This window comes from Martes martes, assembly GCF_963455335.1.
Source record: "Martes martes genome assembly, chromosome: 17".
Classification (NCBI taxonomy): domain Eukaryota; kingdom Metazoa; phylum Chordata; class Mammalia; order Carnivora; family Mustelidae; genus Martes; species Martes martes.
Genome location: NC_137905.1, coordinates 17,744,051 through 17,768,295, shown reverse-complemented (window position 1 = coordinate 17,768,295; position 24,245 = coordinate 17,744,051).

Below are 24,245 nucleotides of genomic sequence, written 5' to 3'. Positions count from 1 at the left end.
CCCTTGGCTATAGGAAAAGACTGGAATTTGAATCCTGGCTTTGCCATTTGCTCGCTGGCTGCCCTTGGGTAGGTCTTACCTCTCCAGGCCTTACCTGCCTTACCTTTAAAATGGGATAATAGGCTGGCTCAGCTTCCTGGTGGGCTGGAATACAGAGATGACATTGGAGATGACAAAGAGCAGCTTAGCAGAAAGAGCAGGAAAGGCTGAGGCCCGATCCTGGCCTGCCCTAGGTGCCCAACACCCCTGTCCCCCATGCCTTTTGGGACCCACAAAACTACTACTGCTTCCCATTTTTCTGCTGTGACTGCTTCCTTGGGAGGCAGGGGAGCCCAGAGTGACCAGCACAGGATGAGAAGAGCAGTCCTGTCTGGATTAAGGACTGTTCTGCAGCCCGTCATGGAGAGGCGGGAGTTAATATGGTCATAGTGGGTCACCAGGTTGCCTTCACAGATCTCCCTGGCACATGAGTCCATTTTAGGAGGGTGGCCTGGCACTTCTTACTGTGGAGCAAGGCCTGGCTTATTTTAAACTGGGTGGAACAAAGGGCTCGGTGTCTCTGTGGTTTGTGGCCTGCGCACATGGCAAGGCTGTGGTGGGAGGGACACCAGGAGGCCCAGCTCTCAGCCCTCATCTGACCTACTGTGGCCCAGCCTGCCTGCAGGGATGCCCATTCTCCACCCCAAAAGCCCAGCTTGACCCCCCTCAGGCTGAGTGGATGGGGACGGTCCATCTGTAGGCTCCTGCCTGAGGCACTGGAGCAGGTCAGGGCAGGTTTTAGGGGTCGGCTGGATAGCCAAGGTTGTGTCCAGAGGCCGTGGCTGGATCAAGGTCACTCAGCCACCGCCTGTACAGGTCTTTAGGCGGAGGGAATAGCACCATTTGTGAGGTGGGAAAGCTGGGACAAGGGAGCAGGCAGCCGGAGGACTACAGGTTGGAGGAGTGGGTGAGTATAGCACACAGCTGTTGTACTTGAGCCAGACCACCTGGGTTGAAGCCCCAGCTTGGCCAGTTACCAGATACCGTACAACCTTGGGAAGTTACTGAACCTCTTTGTTCCTCCATAAACCCGTTTAGAAAATAGGGATAATGACAGTAACTTTCACCAAGGGCCACTGAGAGGGTTAAATGAGTTCAGTGTAAATCACAGTGTAAATCAGCCTAGAAATAGGCCTGGGACGTCGGCAGTCCTATGCGCCTAGCCCTGCCCTGGCCCTGCTCTGTCCGCTTGTGAGTAGATGACCAGACAGTCAGTCACCTGTGACCCTCCTCTCTCATTAGGGGCAGGAAAGGAAGGACCCTGGCCTTTGGGCTGCCAGTGAGGTCAGGGCAGGCTCTCCCTGTAACTTCTCGGCCCACATTCTGCTGGGGACCTTGGCCACCTCAGTTTTCCTCCACACCTCTCGTCCTTGTTGTTTTTGTCAGTGTGTACCTCGTCTGTTTCCCTGCCATGTCAGTCAGGATCCTCAGTGACTCTCTGGCACTTTGGCTTTTCCTCTCAATGGTCCCAGTGAGGGAACACCTGGCTGCCCGTGTTAACACGCCCGGGGTCCCTCATGTGAGCAGCTGCCCCGGGTGTCAGCAGGTGTGTCTGTCCGCAGACTCGAGACTGCATGGCCTAGTGCCCCTGCCCCAGAACAGACTTGGATTCCAGTCCGGGCTGCTGCGCTAGCCAGATGTGTGGCCTCCAACAAATGACTGGGCTTCTCTGAGCCAGTTTTCTCACAGACCATGGAGGGATGATGATTTCTACCTCAGGGGTCATTTGAGGATTGGGTGAGAGAACAAATGGAAACACCCAGCCTGGGACCTGCATTCAGGAGCTGCTCGGCCCCTCCCACAGACCTCAGTGACTCACTGGGGAAGCAGGAGACCCTAGGACCAATAGAGCTTGCTCTGCCAGTTTCATTTCCTTCGTTTCTCACCAGTCTCCCTCCCATCTGCCAGCCCCGCGACTTTTGTCCTTGTTCAGGCCTCTTCAGACCTCTGTTCTGACCTCTCAGTCCATTCTCCACACTCAGAATGAACTTTAGAACACATGAATCAGATTGTGGTACTTCCTGTCTACAACCACCTATGGCTTTCCACTGCCGTCAGGGTAAGGTTCAGGTTACTTGACCAGACCCATGAGACAAATGTGATCTGTCCCTGCCAGGTACTCATCACTACTCCTGAAACTCCCCCAGCATATTTCATATTCCACAAGTTGCATGGAGTGACTTGTCCCCTGGACATGCCTTGTAATTTACATCTCCAGCTTTCATGTCGGCAGTTTATGGAATGAGCTGGATTTGGCTTCTGTAAATCCCCTCTCCTTCAACTCTCTCTATTGGAAAAACCTGATCTAGAATCTGACATTCTGGTTTTCCCTGTGGCACATAGATAACTTTTGGATCTTTCCCAACTGGGCACTTTCATGGGATCCTCAGAGATCTTTCTCCCCCTTCCCACTTGCAAGCCCCAAACACAGTTCTTTGGCTTGGGGTTCCTCCCCCCGCCCCCAAGTGGCTATTTATGGCCCACCCAACCCTCTTTCCCTGCCTCCTCACTTGGGCAGGAATCCTTTATGATGACCCCAGGCCAGGTCCAGGCTGCTGGTGGTTAGGGGGTAAGTGCGGATCCCAGGCATCTGTTAAGCTGCTGTGAGAAGTTTGGCTGTTAACATTCTAAAAATGTGGAGGATCCCCCAGAGGGATTGTGAAGCAGGGGAGTGACGACTGGTGTCTACTGTGGCAATCCAGGCAGAAGACTATGCTGTTTTCCCTGGGATGGGAGCTGCAGAAGCCAGGAGAGCTGGCTGGAATGGTGGCAGAGCTGATGGACTGGCTGCCAGTTGGGATGTGAGGAGCAGAGAAAGGAGAAGAGTATAATGTTTTTGGATCGAGTAACTGGGTAAACAGAGGCGCCAGTCATTGAGAGGAGGAAGTTTGGGGTGGAACAGGCTCAGGAGACCAGAAATCAAGAGTTCAGTCTTGGTCATTTAGTGTTTGAGATGCTTGTGAGATACCAGGTAGAGCTGTCCAAGGGGCAGACAGATAAATGTAAAGCTTCCACCGATCCATATGGTGCCTTTGTGCAAGTAGGAGGACATCCTTTCCTTCAGGCAAATGTAGCCTCCTACTGGGGCACATGGTTTGGTGAGTGGAGCACAGCTGGACCTCAGTGAGTCCCCTTGGCCATGCACCCTTGTGCCCCAAACAACTTATACAACTCTGCCTCATTGTATAGTCTAGAAATACAGGGAAGTATCCGGGACTGAGGAAGAGCCATTAGCTTGTAGAATGCTTATTTGGATGCTGTGTGGGTTAGTGGCCAAGTAGGGAGGAAGGACCAGGGATGTGGCCAGGCAGGCTAAGAGCCCTTCCTTTCCAGGGCAAGAATTTTCCTTCACTTCCTGCAGATGAAAACCCCCTGCTTCCCTGCAGGGCTGAATAACTGTGAGCCCCTCGGTTTTGCCTTCTCTGGGGTCATCCTGAGGAGGGGACACAAAGGTGGGGCATGAGGAGGCTTCATTCCCTCTTTCCTCTCACTTTCCATCCTTAATGTTAACCTCTGTTACCATGCTGATGGTTGTAGTGCCCCCAGATGGGCTCCAAAGACAGGGTTCGCACCAAGTGGGAACAGGGACGTCCAGAGCGCCCCTTGGAATCCCACAGGAGAGGAGCAGTAGTCGCCCAGGCCACAGGGACTGTCATGGCAAGCAGCCAAGTGTTCAATAGAGGGGTGACTGGCTCAGTCTGCTTGGGGTCAAAACCCAGGGCCAATTCTTGTCACCTGGGTGACCTCAGCTATAATAAAGCATTTACCTCCTAGGGTTATGGTGAGAAATGGATGAGTTCTCTCACATAAAGCACTTAGCACAATACTTCAAATTGTAAGCACCCAGTGAGTGTTAGCTTATGTGGTGTGCATGTGGAAAGCCCTTCCTGGTAGAGTCCCAAACCCCCTGCTAGTTGCTGACCAAAGCAGGCAGCAGAGGAAGTGGCCTTGCTGAGCTGGTAAAGCTTGGAGCTGCTTTCTGCCTCCTCAAATTGGGGTCCTCAAGGGGTCAAATCCCCAGAGCCTCGTGGAGGTCAGGCTTGAGTCACGGCAACTGAACAAGGACCCTCACCTTTGCAAACACTTTCAGGGAGCGTGATTTCACAACTCCTCAGGACCTGGTCCAGCGCTGCTGAGCTCCCGCCCTCTTTTCCTGGGGTTGTGCCCGAGTCCTGATCTCATGGTTGAGCACTTTTTAATCTTCAGAGTAAGAGAGAAGTCAACTCAGTGTGGGACCTTTTGTTGCACCGCCCTCCACCTTCTCTTCAGCCTGTTTGGAGTCCTGACGAGTGCCTTAGACTCTCTTTTCAGAGAAAATGGCTCCCAAATAAAAAAGCCAGAATGTGCCAGATTCCTCATCTTCTAGGAAAGATCCCTGTTGGCGCCTGGGTAGCTCAGTCGGTTAAGCGTTTGCCTTCGGCTCAGGTCATGATCCTGGGGTCCTGGGATCCAGTCCACATCGGGGCTCCCTGCTCAGCAGGGGAGTCTGCTTCTCCCTCTGCCCTTCACCCTGATTGTGCGTGCGTGCTCTCTCTCTCTCTCTCAAATAAATAAATAAAATTAAAAAAAAAAAAAAAAGGAAAGATCCCTGTTATAATTCAGTGGTTAAGCTGGTGCGTCTGGAGTTGAATTTCCTGTCTCAGTGCTGCTTCTACTACTTACTGACTGTGAGGCCTTAAGTTACGTAGAGTCTCTAAACCTCAGTTTTCTTATCTTTAAAATGGAAGCAGCAATGGTGGCTCTTTCATAAGGTTTTAAGAGGATTAAATGTAGGGTAACCAACTCGTCCCTGTTTGGGACTCTCTCATTTTCACACCGAAGTGCTGCTTCCAGGGAAACCCCTCAGTGGTTGGCAAAATAAGACAATTGGGCACCCCAGTAAATGACATAATGCCCAGCAAGCGATCAGTATAAGCGGTTCATGCAGGTTCCTGTCAGCTGATACTATTGGCCTTTTCCCTAATTAATGGATCTGATAGGAATGTTGCCTGGGGGACCCGGAGTCCAGGATTCTGTTCACTGTTCTTTCCCCTTCCTGCTCTAAAGGCTTCCTGGGCACCCCTCCGCCCTCCCTGGGGCCTCAGTTTATTCACCCATTAAATAAAGGAGATGAACTTGAGAGTCGCTGGAGATTCTTCCCACTAAAGCCTGTGAGATTTATTCAGAGACACCCTCCCAATGCCTGGTAAGGCAGCCTTGAATACAGATGGTACCAGGTATGCATTCGTCTGCTTGACATGTCATTGAGCAAAGCCCACGCACGTTCTAGCAACACAGTCTGCCTCAGGAGAAGTCTGAATTGGAAGTTTCATTTGCACCTTGATGGTGACGTTTTGCCTACAGCTAGGGCTGATTTGGCTCTTGGAAATCTTGACCTACGTGTTGGGGGGAAATGACAAGATAATTGATGTTCTTGTACTTTCACGAGGTTAGCAGTCAGCCCCAGGAATGAGTGTGCCATCAAGAAATGGAGGTTTTCCCCAGGAAAGCCTTTTTCCTTGAGAGGATGCAAAAGGTGGCTTCTTCTCCTGGAGCAGGTGGAATCTAGGTTTTAACCCCTCTTTGTGGGACCCACCCCAATATCCAGATTTCGAGTCAAGCCAGATGTCCCAGTAGGAAATAACTGAGGCCCACCAAGATCTGGGGCTTGTGAGTGCTGGGTTATCAGCCTCCCCTAACTGTGCGTGCTAGTATGGCACCGGAGTCACAGAAGATGCTCACTAATCTGCAGTACTTTGTCATTCCCAGGCCCCTCACTGTTTGGGGCCTCCACACACATCCTGCCGAGCTGCCTGCAACATGCTCGGTTGATAGGAAGGGCTGTTTTATTTTAGCTCTCACGAGGAGGAGGATGCCCAGGTTGGACAGAAATCCCCAGACTTCGGGATGTGTACCCCTCTCAGATGATTTGATGATTGTCTAGTTGGGTCCTGGGGGACGAGAGGCAGTTGCCCCTGAAGAATAATCGACTTGGTTAACTGTCCTGGAAATGATTAATTCTGAGGCCAGAAATGCAGCTAGTCTTAGTCCTGGAGAAGGGAGAGACTTATTTTTTCTCTGGGGCTGCTTGAGATGCCTCCAGATTCTGAGATACAGAGATGGGGGGTTAACATCCTGGTTTGTCCGGGATTATCCCAAGTTTTAACATGGGAAGTCCTGCATCCCAGGAAACTCCTAGGTCCCAGGTCAAGTGGGACAGTTGGTCACCCTACACAGAGAGGCCTGGGTGGTTCAGGGGGGTTCACTTGGATAAGGTGGTAAACCCAGCCAGATGCTGGCAGGAGCTCATGCTCTGACATGAGGCATGAGAGCTGGTTCACCCCAACTTTGTTCTGGGCTGCTACAGTAGGCTGAATAATGGCTTTCCCCCTTCTCCCCAAAGACATCCCCATCTTAATCCCCAGAACCTGAGAATGTTGGCTCATATGGATGGCAGAGGGGATTCTGAAAATGTGATTAAGTTAAGAATCTTGAGATGGGGAGATTATCCTGGGTTATCTGGGTGGGCCCTTAAAGTAATCACCAGTGTCACTAGAAGAGGGAGGGAAGGTCCCAGAAGGAAGCTAGAAAGGTGATGCGATGACAGAAGTGGGGGTGGAGTGATGTGCTTTGAAGCTGAGGAAGGGGCGACAAGCCAAGGAATAGAGGTGGCCCATGGAAGCTGAGAAGGTGACGATTCTTTTCGCAGGGCCTCTAGAAGTAACTAGCCCTGCTCACACCTTGGCTTGAACCCAGCGAAACTGATACTGGACTTCTGACCTCCAGACCCATAAGAGAATATATTTGTTTTCACTGTGAAGTTTGTGTCGATTTGTTACAGTGGCGATGTGAAGCTAATATGCTGACGAGTTGGGAGTCAGCGCTTGGCCGTGTCTTATTTCTCACATTTGTCTCCACAGCACATCTCACAGGGCTGAGAAAAGTGGGAGAGAACATGGAGACCCTTCTCAGTGTAACTTTCCTGAGGAATAGGCTGCCCAGACTTTTAGACCAGCACCTAGAACAGAACTTAAAACATGGTAGTTGCCCACACAAAGTTTGCAAAGTGAATGAATACTTTCAGTCCAGTGATTGAAGGGGGAATAGCTCCGGAAAGGAGAAATGCCCTCCAGGCATGACTAACAGGGACTCTCATTGAAAACCCTGGGTCCCAACCCCAAGAATGCCCCTCTTCAGACCCAAGGGCTTAAGGGGGTCTCACTCTATGAGTAAACTGCCAAGTCGTTTAACCAAAACTTTGAACACATTTAAAAATGTCTCAGCAATGACACGCTATACAACATGAGAAGATTATTAAAAGTCCCCATTGTGTCTCCTATTTTACATGGTGCCATGTGACTTTTATTCATTTAAGTTTATTTATTTTTGCAGTGATCTTAACACCCAGTATCAGGCTCAAACTCATGACACCAAGGTCAAGAGTTGCGTACTTTTCCAAATGAGCCAGCCAAGCACCCCTGTTTCCGGGAAGTGGGAACTGGCTTTAGGAAGCCACAGGATCCTTTCCCTTCTTGCTGCCTACACACCTGACCTGGGGCATCTGCTGGCTCTTGACATTGAACACACATCCACTCTGGAATTGAGTGTAGAGATTAAAATAGTTTTCAAAAACTTGGAGGAACAGATTATTTTGTCAAAGAAAAAAATTATTCCTCTTACTAAGAAGATTTTTCAGGGAAACAACATTGTGTCCAAGGTACCAACTTCTTCATAAGGAAAATTAAGGAGACCCTCTTTCCTCTAAGTCTTAGCAACTAAGGTGGAAACATGCAGATTTGGATTGATGCATCACAAATCTATAAGAGGAGTGTCTAGAATACCCAGCAGCTATGGGAGGGCACCTAGGGGCTCATTCCGGTTGTTGAGAGAGGTCTGAGGTGATGCAAAGGGGACAGTGAGGGGGCTCCTCTGACCTCTGGTGATGGAGTTCCCACTGTTTTTGTCCTGGCTTGGTCATGACCCATATCCACCAGGCTGGACACCCACAGGACACAGACGAGCTGTGCCTTGTCCACTTGTGAGCTCTGCAGTGCTCATTCCTGGACTTGGCGTAAGTGGATGTTCCATAAATGCTTCCAGAATTTCATTGAATTATTCCTGCAGCTTGGGTAGAAGATACTTACATGACAGGCCACTTAGTTCTGTTGGCAAAAGCTCTTCCTTCTCCTGGCCCTCTCAGAAGTGAGGTCTGTGGAGGAGAGCATGTGTCACTCTGGGCCCTGGGCCCCAACCAGCCAACACCATTGACCCCAGGGCTGTTCAGTACATGGACTCACCCAGAGCCCCAGAGTCACCTGCACCAAGCAAATGGGAAGTTGGCTTTCCTGTTTCTCCCTCTCTTTGACCCCTTCCTTCCACTCATAGTGGTGGAGCACGGGGTTGGCCATTCAGTGTTCTAGGTGCTGGGGATACAAGACAGGCAAGGACCTTGCTTGGAAACCTCTTTATGGATGTGCACAGAGAAAGAGGTTGATCTTTGCTTCTCAAAGAGTTAAGCAGAGAGGACTTTATTACAAATTGCCCAGAGGAGTGAATGTTCACCTTTGTGGGGATTCTGGTATCCATTTCCTCTTTTCTTTGGTGATACGCTCCACATTTTATTTGAATGTCCATCCTTCCTCTATACAGCCCCTACACTTCCTACCCTCCCCAGCCGCACAGGCAGGCCTAGATAGAGTGAAGCAGTCCCATCCACCTGGCTGTAGCAATTGGCTAATGGTTGGACACCAGACCCGATCTGGATCACCCAGACCAGAGGGACTTTTAGGGGTCCCTGGGAAGATGTTTTCTTGATCATATGGAGAAAGACCCACTGACTCTTCTGGATGGTCAGTGTAGACATGGGTTTGGGACAGCTTTGACCTCTTTATGGCATTAGGTGTGGCTAGTCTGGGGATGAAGCCCATGGCCAGAGGCAGTCAGGCCTGAGAGAATCCGGAACAGTGGAGTCATGGCCTAGCCGGAACCTCAGCTGGAGCCCCAGCCACCTCTGGACTCTGAGGTTATGTGAGCCAACCCACTCTCTTTATTGTTTGCATTAGTTTGGTTTGGGTTTTCTCTGTCCTGCGGCTGAGAGCATAGCTGATCTTACTAAAGAGGAATTTCAAATCTGGTTTGCAAGGTCAAGACTGAGGCAGAGTTTAGAGGAAAGAGGGCCAGGCACTGGTTGGTGACCCATTCAAAGACCAACAGCCTTGCACCCCCAGCTCAGAAGAAGTAGGAAGGAGACCTGAATATGGACTGAGGAGCCTAGGCAGGTGGGGTGGGGAGAGGGCTAGTGCCGAGCCCCAGCCTTGGCTGGCAGCTCCCTTAATTTAACTCCACCTGACTAGTAAATGCAGAGTGCAGTCCACTTAAAAAAATCAGAGCAGCTGCCACTTCAAAGCAGGAAAGATGTGTGTAGGTGGGTGGGGAGGAGGCGGATAATTATGCAGGGAAAATAGTTTTCTTGATATTCTTCTGGAAATGTGCATGGAACGCAGGGAGCAGCAGGAGAGATGACAGCAAAGGGAAAATGTATTCGTAGAGAATGTGCACTGTGCCCTCCAAAGGGGCAGAGGATGGAGCGCGCCGCACGCTGCCTGCTCATCTGACCACAGCACCCTTCTCTGGGGAGCATCTGAGACTGCATGGGAAACCGCCACGTACGGCACTTCATCCATGAGTGACTAAAGGATTTGTTGGGAAGGACTGAGTCCTCCTTTTGTGTGTGTGTGTTTATACAACACACTGACTCTTCCTCGTGACCAGTGGGGCGGGGTGCCGTTTGCATTTCACACCTGGACTTTTCATGCCCTGGGGAAGGAGAAGGGAACTTGTGCCAAACAAGAGAGGAAGCCGCAGTGTACCCGGGAGAGCTAGGAGCTCTATGTGCCATCTCTTTGCCCCCTCAGGGGTCTGCCCTCAGATTCCAGGTACCCTGCATGCTTTGAGCAGCAGAGGGACACCACCAAACTTTGAGAAGCAGCTCTGAGTCTGTGAACGTTGGATGCCAATAATTATCCAGCTGTGAGTAAGCTGCACATTTCTTAGGGCTATTTCTGTGTAATTATAAATATTTGAGGATATTAAACTCCCAGGTTACACACTGAGGGTATTATTTGAGCAATGGCTGGCTGTGCAGCTGAAAATGCAAACATCCTTTCATTCCTCCCTCCTGGAGCACTTAGAATATTTTATGGGATTCAAGAGAAAAAAAGTTTCAGTTGAGAAAAAAAAGAAAAAAAAACCCTAGAAGCAAAGTTAGTTGCTAATATTTCTGGATAGCTCTAAATCAAAAAAGAGGAATGTGACCACTTTACTTAATTGTGGTGGGTTTGTGATGCATTTTCTCTATGGGTTAGGAAAGCAATTACCATCAAACAACCTACTTGTGCCTCCGTTGTGATGAAATGTTCCCTCTAATGGGGCTGACATGCCAAGCAGAGGGCCTTTTAAAGCACTTAATGTTTCCGGAAGTGTTCACACGTGTGGAGCTCCTTGATGTGCACGGAGAGCCCATGCCTGGCTCCCTTTAAGGACATGTCGTGGTGCAGGGGGTTCTGAATAGAAGAAAATCCTTTGAAGCAGCAGCTGAGGTCTGGGGCACCAGCAAGGTCTCTGCTGCCCTGGATCTGGGGAGTGGCCCCCTGAAGCCTTGGGACCTGTCCAGCCTCCTACCCTCATACACTTGATCACCCTATCCTGTCCGTCCATCCCCTGAAGTCTCCTATCTCCTCACCTGCTCCCTATCTGTGTTCCTCCCACCCTGGAAAACAGGGGCCGTCTCCCATAGACACATGCACAACCTGTCCTTCCAACTTCTTTGAACCTACCCCTCCTGCCGCAGCTTCCCCAAAGGCCCTGGGGTTTGCCACTCATTCTCCAGACCCTCAGTGTTCCAGGAGACCATGGCTCCTGTGCCCTTGAGCACCACCCACCCACCCCCAGCCCTTGAGGCTCCTACATGCTTTCCCCTCTCTTCTCAGCCCTTGCTCGGGGCCCTGGCTCATCCTTTCTCACCTCAAAAAACTGCCTTCATCTTGGGTAAATTGAACAGGGTGTGAATGGCCCATCACAGGGGCCAGGTCACAAACTTTCCTGATGCCCTTCCACTTCCAGACTTGAAAGTCTTGGCCACTAGGTGACACCTCGGCCACACTGAGCACCCTCTGACTCTCTCACCCTCTGCTCCTGCAGAGGCCTCTGATCCAGCCCTGAGGATTCTGCGGCCCCCTTTCTGGCTGGGACCCTGTCGCTATCCCTCTGCCTCCCTCTCAGGCCCCTGAACCCCATCATCTCCATCCCTCAGCCCCGGTGCTGCCATCTAAGACCCCTTAAGCAGTCCCGGAGAGAATCCTGACCCCGCAGCCTCCCTTGCCCCTACCCTACCTGGCTTCCGTCCTCAGTTCCTAAGGTCACTGGAAACGCCCCTAAGGACGTGTTGTTAAAAGTTCTTTAGAATTGGGGCCCCTGGGTGGCGCAGTGGGGTAAAGCCTCTGCCTTCCGCTCAGGTCGCGATCCCAGGGTTCTGGGATGGAGCCCCGCATCGCGATCTCTGCTCAGCAGGGAGCCTGCTTCCACCTCTCTCTCTCTGCCTGCCTCTCTGCCTACTTGTGATCTCTGTCTGTCAAATAAATAAATAAAATCTTAAAAAAAAAAAAAAGTTCTTTAGAATTAAATAACCAGGACTCTCCTCCCGCATCTCCCTGCCCCCCCCGTAAATGCGGGCGGCTGGCAGGGAGCCTCTTCCGAGACACTAGGGCAGCATCCCCGCTTGCTCCCCAGGGGCGTGGTGGGCACGGCGGGAGGAGACACAGTCCAACATCGGTTTGAAAGCTCGAGGTCCTTACACAAAGGTGGGATTGGATTCAGCGGGACCGATCCGGGAGGCTGCGCTCCCCTGACGACGCTCCAGCTGCCCGCGTCGGGCCCCTTTCCAGTTCACCATCCTTGGATGAGGGAGCGAGAAGAGGATTCGGGACGCTGGGGGCAAATCCAGGTGGACCCAGGTCGCGGCTGGGGCCGGAGTTCTCTGCCCACACACTGGCAGGCTGCCTCGTCCTGCAGCGCGGGCCCCGAGCGCCCCCTGGAGGCTGTGCGCTCCGCCCAGACCCGGGAGGGTTGCGCCCACGAGGAACTTCTGCCCATCAACTAGAAAAATAACCAGAAAAATAACCGCATAAAAGTGGGCAAAGGACAGGAAAAGAAACATTTGAAATGAAATACAAATGCCCAGTAAAACGTTAATCTGACGTTTACGTAGGCAGAATCTGTTGCAAATCATTACATGTTTCCACTCCTTTAAACCTCTCAGCAACTCTGCTAGGGAGAGACAGTACTCCCATTCTGTGAATGAGTAAACTGAGGCAAGGACTTGCTCAAGCCCACACATAAAGTGACAGGGCTAGGATCTGACCCAGCGGCCTGACACCTGAGTCTGTGGCCTTACTCACTACATTAGACTGACTCTCAACATATGAAAAATATACTCTGGCTAAAAAACAAAGTGTAAATTAAAACAATTCATTCAATAAATTTATTCTACAAGTATTTACTGGATGATTACAGTGAGCCAGGCCCAATACTGGGTGCAGGGGAATGGATACCAAGACACACAAAACATACTCACATTTCAGTGGGGAGACAGACAATAAATAAACATGAAACTGTAGTCTATGGCAAGTAGGGTAAGTGCTTGGGGAAAAAGAGCAGGGTAAGGAGGAAGGGGAGGGCTATTTAAATCAGATGATCAGATCCTTCTTTTTGAAAAGGTGACACTTGAGAAGAGACCTACAGAAAGTGTGCGAGAGCCAGTGGTTATCTGGGGGAGAGCATCCCAGGGCGAGTGAGGTCCCTCAGGTCAGTGCTGAAGGCACTGTCTGCATAGTCAGCAGGAGGTGGCGGGCGCCTGTCTAACTATTGTGGGCCAATGCCTGTGCCCAGGGCCATGCTAGGCATTTGGGAAAAGTCTTGCTTCCTAACCATTCAGTAGGGATGATGCTCATCTTTGCTCTGGGCATTCACTCCCCTCCCTGCAACTGGCCCCATGTGACAGTTGTCCCTCATGAGTCTCTGCAGAAGGTGGGATGATCTGGAGAAGTGGAAGGGACAGCCCCCACTAATATTTGGGTGGGGATAACTGACCCAGATTCTAGGTCTCTAGTCTGGGACAGCATCAAAATTTAGCCCTTTAAATATGTTGAGAGAGCTCAGTTGGTTAAGCTTCTGCCTTTGGCTCAGGTCATGATCTCAGGGTCCTGGGATCAAGCCCCGAGTTGGGCTCTCTGCTCAGGGGGGAGCCTCCTTCTCCTTCTCCCTCTGCCTACTGCTCTGCCTGCTTGGGCTCTCTCTCCTTCTCTCTCTCTGTCTCTCAAAAAAAAATCTTTAAAAATATTAAAAAATAAATAAATGTGTGTGGAGAGGTTTCATTACTGAGGGGGACATCTAACCCTTATTCCAGACTCTGAGAGGGCAGCTTGCGCAGAAGCCTGAGGGAATCTGGATGAGTACATCTGCACCTTCCAATGGCCCCAGCAGGATCCAGATGCTCTTGCTTCTGTGTTTCCTTCCCAGGTCTCTGTGGTCTTTCTTCCTGATGAGATCTTGGAGGCACCTGGAATTTTCCGTGAATGTCCCTTCAGTGAGCTGCCGATCTATTGGCCAGGGTAGGCGTCCAGGCCTTGACTGTAGTCTGCATGGCCTCCTTTCCTCCAGAGACAGAGCCCAGTACCTGCCACCTCCTCTTTGCTGTGGTAAAAAGTTCATGCTTTTCCCTAATGGTTTGGTCTGATTTCAAACCTACTGGTTTGAGATTAGATGAGTCACTCTTTAAAAATTCCTTATGGGGTGCCTGGGTGGCACAGTAGGTCAAGCACCTGACTCTTGGCTTCAGCTCAGGTCATGATCTCAGGGTTGGGAGATCCAGCCCGGCACTAGACTTTGTGCTTAGCACAGAGTCTGCTTGAGAGTCTCTCTTTCCCTCTCCCTCTGCACTGCCTGCTGCATGCATACACTCTCTCTGTCTCTAAAAATAAATAAATCTTTAAAAAAAAACTATAAAAATTGTTTTATATGGTTATATGTTTTATATGGTGAACTGCCCTGTGGTTCAGTGTTGAAAAACTTCTGTTGATTCTTATGTCCACCTGGGCTCTTTTGAGTCCTGCTTGGATGACCTGAAGAAAGTGTGAGCTGGTTTTGAAAATGAGCATAAACCGGGGCAGAACTTGGAACACAAGCGACTGGGACTAAGGGACCAACTGGTATCTCCGTCTCTCTCCCAGGGTCACGTAGTCTCTGAGCTTGCTCTCTTCTCTGCTCAACCAGCAGCACCTCTGTCCTCCACCTTCACTCAGTTTCCTTTCCCCGTCTCCTAATTTGCTTGCTGAGTCTCTGCTTTCTTATATCTGAACATGGCACTGAGCTGAACATCTTCTGACCTCTCTGTCTCCTCCTCCCTGCATCTGTACCAGCTACCAACCACCTCCTCCCTGGAGTTCTTCATTCTTGTTCCCAAGCCAGCTCACCTATTTTATGCCAAGGCACATCATCTATCTCTGGACAGTCCCGTCTGGCTTCAATCACTGGGACCAAAACGGGAGGGCGTCAAGGTAGCCAGCACGAGGCTGTCCCTTCTGCCGGTATCCATGCTGATGCAGGCACCGCTATGAGATGGTCTGTTATGGTCCCAGATTCACTTTTTTATTCTGCTTACCCATGCTTGTGTTTCAATTTTGACCTTTGTTATTATTGTCTAGAGGTCTTTTAAGGGTCCTTAAAAATTCCTCAGGCACCCAGCCTGCTTCACTGCAGAGGCTCCTACCCAGATACACAGCAGCCTGGCAGGGGGAGGGTCATTCATAGTTAAACAGGAAGTCCCTTCTTCCTCCCACTTTAGTCTCACCTTTCATCAAAAAAGGGAGGGGAGGCCATATTTAATAAACACCATCCATTAGATTAGATTGACGGTCTCTAAATATTGCATTTCTTCTAGAAACAGTATCTCTTGTCCTCACAGAAGAGCATGTGGTCAAGAGGAAATTGAATAAAGTTCTTTAATCAGCCGCAGTAGTATTTGAATCATTTAATTTAGGATCTGACAACCACAAATTACTTTATTTTCCAGGCCAATTTTAGCCGACCAGGAGAGCTGGCCTAGTCCGCTTCATGCTTAATAAATCACTCCCTTGCCTGAACGTGCGAAATTTGGGGAAGAGATTTTTTTGGGGCTTTTCAAGCATAATCATCAACAATCCCCTGTGCTGTGTGTGCCTGACATGAGTCCTTGGCCATGCTCCCTTTGCATGGCTTTGTGGCTGTAGAGTGAAGCCTCAGCCGAGAGAGCCCGGGACGTGAGGCCCGGAGCTGTCACCTCTGCGGCCTGTGCTCTTTGTTCCTGGCTCCAAGTTCCCATGGCTCAGACAACAAGCCAAATCAAATTAGATGCCAGACATAGGCTGCCTATTGTGGCTCCCCCTCTGCTGCCTCAGACTTTTCAACACCTGCCGAAACCCCTTCACTGGAAAAAAATTAAAGAGGAGCTTCTGATTTCAAACAACACCAGTGGGACATCCCAAATATGGCCTCTTCCAGAGCCATGTTAAATCACCTGTGAAGTCCCAGCGAAGGGCAAAGTGCAAGATTTCTCCTTCAGAACTAGTCTAGACGTCAGTGTGTCTGAGCCCCTGGCAGATGCCTCCCCTGGCCACTGGGCAGACGGAGCTGGGCTGAGGAAAACCCACGGGACTTCATTCTGTCTGTACGGCAAGCCACAGCCATGTGTCTGTATGAAGGGCTTGCTTTTAGGCCACTCTGCTTATGTTGCTCATTTTTCTCCATTGATTCCAAGGAGACAAAGTGGTAAGAAGGAGGCCAGGGGGACAAAGCAGGATGCGTGGCATCTTGCATTCGTAGAGCTACAGTACTCATAAGTAAGTGGCACTAAGAGAGGAAGAATCTCGTGTGGGCCAGTACATGCAGGGAATTGTAAATTTTATTTTATTTATTTTTTAATTCTTTTTTTAATACTTTATTTACTTATTTGACAGAGAGAGAGAGTAAACACAAGCAAGGGGAGAAGCAGAGGGAGAGGGAAAAGGAGGCTCTCTGTTGAGCAGGGAGCCCAATGCGGGGCTCCATCCCAGGACCCTGGGGTCATGACCTGAGCTGAAGGCAGATGCTTAACCCACTGAGCCACCCAGGCTTCCTGGGAATTGTAAATTTTCATGAAATTCAGTTCTTTAGAGTTTCTATCTTGGTCCAGGATGTGTTGATGTGAAAACAGAACCATCAGCAGCCAAGGTTACAAGGGGAAGCAGGTATCTGCAGACACCTGGGAACTCTGGGAGGAGCCAAATGTGAGAGCCCTCCAGGCCTCCTGGGAACTGCATGACCACAGGCAGCATCTCCCTGGTACAGACCTGGGCTCCTTACCCATCTCCTGGCTCTGGGCACCCCCCTCTGCAGATGAGCTATTGGTTCCTGCTCCCTCCCCTCAAAACTTGAGCGTGGCTCTGGGTTCATCTGGTCATGACACTTGACCCAGTACTCGGAGAGCCACTATCTACCAAGAAAACCCCCTTCTGGCCCCTGTGTGTGTTGGGGGGGGGTGTCTCCAGGAACAGAGTGCCCCAGGCACCCTTGTCAAAGCCCTGGGAAGCTGTAGGGCCACTATGCTGTATAGGTGTTTGTCAGGAGACCCCCCTCCTGAAACTTATCTAAACAGCAGCTGCCCGTAGTTAAGAATGGGGGCAAGATGGAGCTTTGGGGGAGCGCTGCTGAAGCTCCTAATCCCTCACATTGTCACCACCACTGCCTGAACCCCCACCACAACCCTGGGCCTGACTTACCTAGTTAACCCTTGACTCTGCCATTCACCCTTGTGTAACCTGGAGCCCCTTTCTTCATTTCTGATGCTTGAGAGTGGAACAGGGATAACAAGAGCACTTTCCTTCCAGGATCGATGTGAAAATTAAATGAGATAAGAGTTCAGAAGCATAAACTATTTGGGAAATAATAAAGACAATAGATCGTTTCACCCTAGATGCAACTGGAAAAACTGGATGCAATATAGAAAATGTAGATGAGTGTAGACTGGAGATACAATCTTATCCTAGGAAGAAGAATATGTTTTGAATTGACACAAGAGTGAAATTTCATTGAAAAAAATTAAAGTAATTTATGTTTAGCCCTATACACATGACTCATAAAATATAACTATAAAATAGTTTGTCTTGCCCTGGGATGAAATTTAAGCTAAATCCCTGTATGACCCCTTTTTCACCCCTGGCCTGGCAGTAATTTTTGGCTCTTTCTTCCTCCCAGAGGCTTTCTTGATCAAGCTCTAAAATGACCCCGTGCTGGTTCACTCATGTCAGCAGCCACCTCTGGGCTGCTGGAAACATTCACTTACCTTTCTTTCCCTCATGATCGCTGGGCTTACAGGCAGACCCCAATGTGGCCACTCTCCTAGCGGCACTGTGAAGACATCTGGCCAGCCGGTCTCCTGCCATTAAGATTTCTCTGACATAAATCGCCGTAGCTCCCCGTATCCCTGAAGTTCCAGAGGACATTCATTGAGCCTTCTGAGTGATCCCACAGAAAGCCCTTTCCCAAAGCTTGAGCTGAGGAACAAGCATCCTTCACAGTCACCCTGGATTCACAGCCACAACTCCCCAAATATGTCCACGGAGCCCAGCACACTGCAAATGCTCAGATAATGATGGCCTTTCCAGCCTTCTGATCCTGCCTCCCACGGCCCTGCCTCTCAGTGGCCACCTGGACTTGATTGCCCCTTTCCTGAGCAGTTCTAAGCCCTAAGTCCCAAGGGCAATCCCAGTCCTTTTTTTTTTTTTTTAGATTTTATTTATTTGACAGAGACACAGTGAGAGAGGGGACACGAGCAGGGGAGCAGCAGAGGGAGAGGGAGAAGCAGGCTTCCCACTGAGCAGGGGGCCCGATGGGGGGGCTCTATCCCAGGAGCCCGGGATCATGACCTGAGCTGAAGGCAGACGCTTAAAGGCGGAGCCACCCAGGCGCCCCAAATCCCAGTCCTTAAGTGACAGTTATTGAGAGGCCAAACTGGGATTCCACTCTAAGCCAAAATATTCCTTTCTAGTCTTTGCCAACTGCCTCCAGAGAGAACAATCTCTCCACGCCTACAATATGAGGGTGGATGGGCAGGTGAGAAAGACGAAGGTGTCCAGCCAGTCACAGAAATGTGATGGGTATGGCAGTGTCCCAAGCAAGCACCAAACAACCCCCACATCGGCTGCTGGATATTTTGTCGCATTAAGGACTTATTCAGGGAACTCATGAGAGAAGAACTGCAAAGCTCCTTGCTCAGTGTGACCAAAGGCACCTCAGGAAATACCAGGCCTGGAGGCGAGATGAAAACCATGCCCCAGGAAACAAAAGAGAAGGAGGCTGGAGAGAAGAAGATTATGAGGATGGGGAGAAAGGGAGGACCCTGAAGTCAGAGATGCCTTGGGGAGAAACCTTGGGTTTGAGGATCAGCCCAGAAGCCCTGACAGAGGGGTCCGTGCTCTGTTCTCAGAGTGGCCCAGGAGGAGACAGATGGTCTAGAAGGCCAGGCAGGGCCCCAGGAACATCCACACCAGCAAGCCTATCTCAGATGATTAAAAATGGCAGCAGATAAATTTAACTAAACATGAGTAATGGGGACACAAAGGGGAAGTGAAGAGAAATAGAATATTTTAGCAACATAAGGAAATGAGAAGAAAATGACTTTGCAATGAAATGTCAAACTTCTGTGCCTGGAGGAGATGTAATCTGGTCATTGCAGGCTCAGGGGAGCGGGGGAGTCTGTGGTTATTTCAAGCAAATTTTAATTCACTTTAATTTAATAACATATGGCCAAATTCCTTTGTGGCAGTGTCAGAGGATAGAAACGGGAGTCAGAGAGTTACCTGGGGTGTTTATTTTTGTTGTTTCACAAGGAGCTCTGTGTGTATGCATCTATCCTTCTATCCCTCCATCCACCCATCCATTCATTCAGAGAGTCTATGTTAAAGCCTAAGGATTAGGAAAACAAAAGACAGCCTTGCCAGCTCCCACCTCCAGGATATCCTGGTCATTTGAGGAAACAGACAAGTGAACAGAGAGTTATAGTATAGGACCACATTGTGGGTCTAACACTCAGTGTTCATTAGAAGTTTGTGAACTGAGGGGGCACCTAGGTGGCTCAGTAGGTTGGGTGTCTGTCTTCAGCTCAGGTCATGATCCCAGGGTCTGGGCTCCCTGCTTAGTGAGGAACCTGCTTCTCCCTCCCCTTCCTGCTCATGCTCTTTACTATCTCTGTCTCTCTCAAATAAATGAATAAAACCTTTTTTTTTAAAGATTTTATTTATTTATTTGACAGAGAGAGCACAAGTAGGCAAAGCGGCAGGCGGAGGGAGGGGGAGAAGCAGGCTCTCCACTGTGCAGGGCGCCTGAAGCTCGATCCCAGGACCTTGGGATCATGACCTGAGCCAAAGGCAGCCACTTAACCAACTGATCCACCCAGGTGACCCTAAATGAATAAAATCTTTAAAAAAAGAATAAAAGTTTGTGAATTGAATGCATGATTGAAAGGGTGGTTCTGGGAAGGCACCAGAAAGGAGTCAACATCAAGCTAGGTCTTGAAGAATGAGTGAGTTCATCAGGTAGACAAGTAAGTTGTGAGCAGCCCAGGAGGAAGGGACCACATGTAGCAAAGGAGTGCGGCTTACGATCATGGAGCTGGAGGAGACTGCCCAGGGAAAGTGGACAGGATAAGAAGAGGAAAAGGACAAGGAGGAGACAGAGGATCAGTGGATATCGGATGGGGAATAACACTCTCAGAAAGGCAGGCTCTGAAGACCTAAAGCCTACCCTCACTGAAATCTCTACTCCAGCCTAGATGCCTATTCGCTCTTCGAGCCTCAACCCAAGCATTATATCCCCCAAGAAACACTTCTTTCCAATTCAGGTTGGGGTGAGTACCCCTTCCCCATGCATGCTCCCAGTACACCCTGTGCCACCAGCCCTGTCACTGCCGATCCCACCCCCATATTGGGTTAGCTTGTGTGTATGCCTGCCCATCTCCCAACAGAGGCTGCGATGCCCAGTTCTGGTGATGCCCTTCCCAACACTGGTGCCTCCCTGGCTTCTAGCCAGGCTGTCCCATCCTTCCCTTCCCAAGGATTGCCCGTCCAGAGAATTGGCCCCAGAAGCTGAGAGTCGCTGGGAGGTGTGGCTGAGAGACAGGTGTTTTAATTTACATCACGTTGGACTTTTCTGCTCTTCTAGAGACTATGGAGTGTCGGGGTAAGAACCCTCTTTAAGCCCCCAGCACCGTAGCTGGAAAGGGTGGGTGGTTAGGACTCCCGGGTCTAGGAGACAAAGCCATAGAAGCCTGGCTCCAGGGCAGAGAAGCTGGAATGGCTGAAGAGGTCGGGTGAGGGCCTAGCAGTAGAGGGACCCATAACAAGCCACCTCCCTAAACAGAGCTGCCTCCAGTTCCTTGCCAGAGGGAAATGACAGAGCTGTAGGTGCCCTGGATGTCCTGGTTGCTAGGTGGCAACGGAGTCTACGCCAGCCAGAGGGTCGCCATGGTAACCGCAGAGCCCAAAGCACTGTTATGCCCAGACCACCATGGGGGGTGTGGGTTGTGCAAGCAAGGCCTAAGGTGTGGCACCCTGGAAGGTGGTGGATGGGTGGCAGTCAGCTCCAGGCAAAGGCGCGGGCTGGGATGAAAGACCCAGCTCACTTTCGCTTCCATGTTTTCTCACCTCCCCTCAGGTCACACCTGCGCAGTTCGAGCCAGGCATAGCAGCTGTAGGAGAGAAATAAAATGGGGCTTTGGATCCGCCAAGCCAGATCTTTCATTTTACAGATGAAATAGAACCCGCAGAGGGAAAGACACTGGTGACCGCACAACTGCAGTCCCACACATAAAGCTGAAGAGAAAATGGAGAAGAAAATGATGCAAATGACCAAAGACCTCGTCTAGAATGTATTCTGTTGTTTAACTTATCATTTTAAAATTTAAATTGTTTTAAACCCCAGCATTCACCTCATGAGTTAAAAAAACACCACAATGCCACATGGAACTTACAAATCTCCTTCAGCTGATCATATGCATCTTTTTCTTCCCGTACCATTTTCTTTCTACTCCAACTAGCATCTTTCCCTCCCTGGGCTTCTATTTCATCCTTAAAAGGAAGGAGCTGGCCTAGCTGATCTCAAAGCCCATTACTACTCTTTATGATAAAACAAAGCCTTCATTTCATAAACTCAGCCAGGTTGACTGGGTACATATTTACTGGGCATACAAGTGGGTAAGATCCTCTTGGGGCTACAGTCCAAGTCAGACAGCTGACTCCAGTCAGATGTCTCTTTAACTGGGCCCCTGGCAGGCTCAGTCTAAGGGCAGCCTAGCCTAGGTCCCTTGGATTCATGTATCTGGTTGTAATGTTAGAAAACATTAGCCATGAAAAATTACCTTGTTGAGAATAATTGCAAATTAAATAACTTGCAAGTTTATTTTAAAAACAAAAACTCAGGGGTGCCTGGGTGGCTCAGTGGGTTAGAGCCTCTGCCTTCGGCTCGGGTCGTGATCCCGTGGTCCTCAATTGAGCCCCACGTCGGGCTCTCTGCTCGGCGGGAGGCCTGCTTCCCTTCCTCTCTCTCTGCCTGCCTCTCTGCCTACTTGTGATCTCTCTCTGTCAAATAAATGAATAAAATATTAAAAAAAAAAACTCAGAGGGGCGCTTGGGTGGCTCAGTTGGTTAAATGTCAATTCTTGATTTCAGCTCAGGTCATGATCTCAGGGTCGTGAGACTGAGCCCAGCAACCGGCTCCGTACTAGGCATGGGGTCTGCTTAAGGTTGTCTCTCTCCCTCTCTCTCTGTTCCTCCCACTACCCCACCCTCACCTCTTAAAGGAAAAAAAAAAAAAAAAGAAAAAAGAAACTCAGAGACACAGTTAATAAAAAATTATGATGTGAGAATAATCTTATTTTAGTTTCTAGTCCCTCATCGTTTCTTGCCCTCCTTCTATATCCTATCTTTGGCTCATTTTGTCCACTTCCTGGTTTCTAAGCAGAGTCCCCTGTGTTTGGCTGGAAAAGCCCTCAGATGCCATTAGCGCCTTGAAGTGCCTGGTAGGGTCAATCTTCCCACATAGCCAACCACATCCCGGTCACTGAACACCCTTGTCTCAGATAACAGAGGTATCTGGGGAAAACCTTCCTTGAATAGACATTTTTCATAAGTCCAAGCCCATGAGGAGAGAGTGGGGCCAGGCCACCAGGACAAAGATGGGATGCTAGGATGCATCTGGGGCTCCACTGACAAATGAGGAGACTTGAAAAACAAGGGGGCAAGTGACTGGCTGAGCAAGGTGGCTGAGCCAGAAGCCGAAGCGAGGTCTTCCGATGCCTGGCCCTTGAGACCCTTGCAGGGACTACATTGCCCTTGAGGTGACACCACTTGGGTCCAGCCTGAGTCGCCACAGCTGGGTTGGAGCAAGAGTCTGTGGGTCCCTTCAGCTCAGCCCAGGGGAGCAGAATAGCACCAGGGAGGTTTTGTGAGGAAATCCAGGGCAGTGCGAGCTCAGAAAACGTGGGCTCAGAAAACATAGGTGTTAGGTGAAATTTTGTTGAACTGAAAAACATTTTCTGGGGCTTGTAGAGGCTTCAAGCTTGACTTGAGGGTAGTTGGCAAGGTTAGTAATGGCCCAGAAACTGCCAAATTAATGTTCGCATTATTGTTATGCAGATGACTTTGCAGGAGTAGGGGGTCCTAGTGGCCAGCAGGTGGCACTAGAGCCCAGCGCTCCGCAGATTGACGCCTGGAAGTTCGAAACTGTAGCAGGTGTTGGTCTGATGTGAGGGAGAGGCCCCAGGCGCTGAGATCTCGCTTTCCTTCCTGTCCCACTCAAAGCTCGGCCTCAGATGTAGCAATAGATGACTGAAGCTACGAAGCCTCCACTCAGCGCCTCGGTCCTATCCTCCCGGCCTGAGAGTGCATGGAAGACAGGGGACCTGAGTTCCCTGTTGGTCCAGTAATCGCTGGTTCTCTGGCTGAACAGAGTCGGAGCTACCTGCATCAGGTCCCACTTTTTCTCACTGGTTCTCATGGGAACAAGGGGGTTGAACATTGTTATGAACGTTTTTAAGGGACTGGAACTTGGATATTCCTGTGCTGTGGGGAAGGCCCTAGCCAGAAGGCTTGGACCAATGGCAGGGCAAGTGAGGAATTGGTCAAATCCAGGTGGATATTAAAGACCGAGCAGATAGGGCACCTGGGTGGCTCAGTTGGTTAAGCGATTGCCTTCAGCTCGGGTCATGATCCTGGAGTCCCAGGATCGAGTTCCATATCAGGCTCCCTGCTGAGCAGGGAGTCTGCTTCTCCCTCTGACCCTCACCCCTCTATTCCTCCCTCTTTCTCTCATTCTCTCTCTCTCTCAAATAAATAAAATCTTTTTTTAAAAAAAGATCGAGCAGATAAATGGAAGGCATTTGGCATTAACGACAGGTCTTTTCGCCTCTGCCCTAGCTAGGACAAAATCCTGCTAAATAGTGCATTACCTGTTTCTCAGCAGAGGCACTTCTCAGAGTGCCGCAGGGTGTGAAGAGGCTTTGGAGCACGCGGTGGTCCCCGCCGATCCTCCTGGGCCAGGACCTCAACTGGACCTGTGAGATGGTCTTTTCAGCAGCAGTATTCCCAAGTCCAGAGCATACGCGGAGGTAGTTGATATGGAGACAGGAGGGCACGGAGAAGAATGTGGCTCTTGACTGGCTGCGAGGCTGGTTAGCCCCACGCCCGCGTCGTAGCCATCAACCCCCAGATGTGGACTGGCCTCGGAGAAACTGGCCACTCAGCTGTCTTCGCCCTGTGGCCAGACGACACCGGCCAACCAATATACTTGACCTTCAGCAGCAGAGTTGGCCAGGTAGGGCTGTACTTCTCCGGAGGGGAGACTGCCGCCCCTCTCTTGGTGCCCTCGGGGGGCCAGAATGCGTTCCCTGAACGGAAAGAAGGGGGCCATGAAAAACAAAACTCAACTTTGCCTCATTTGGCAAAAGTCTTCCAGGTGAAAGCTGGCTTTCAGGGCTCCACCTGCCACTCTTAGGTTGTCATTTTTGCCTGTTTTTGCCCTCTGTATATTCTATTCCATCCGGCATTAAAGTTGCTTAGCTGCACCAGCAGAAATGTAAGTGCATTTGTGAGTTCCTTAGAGGA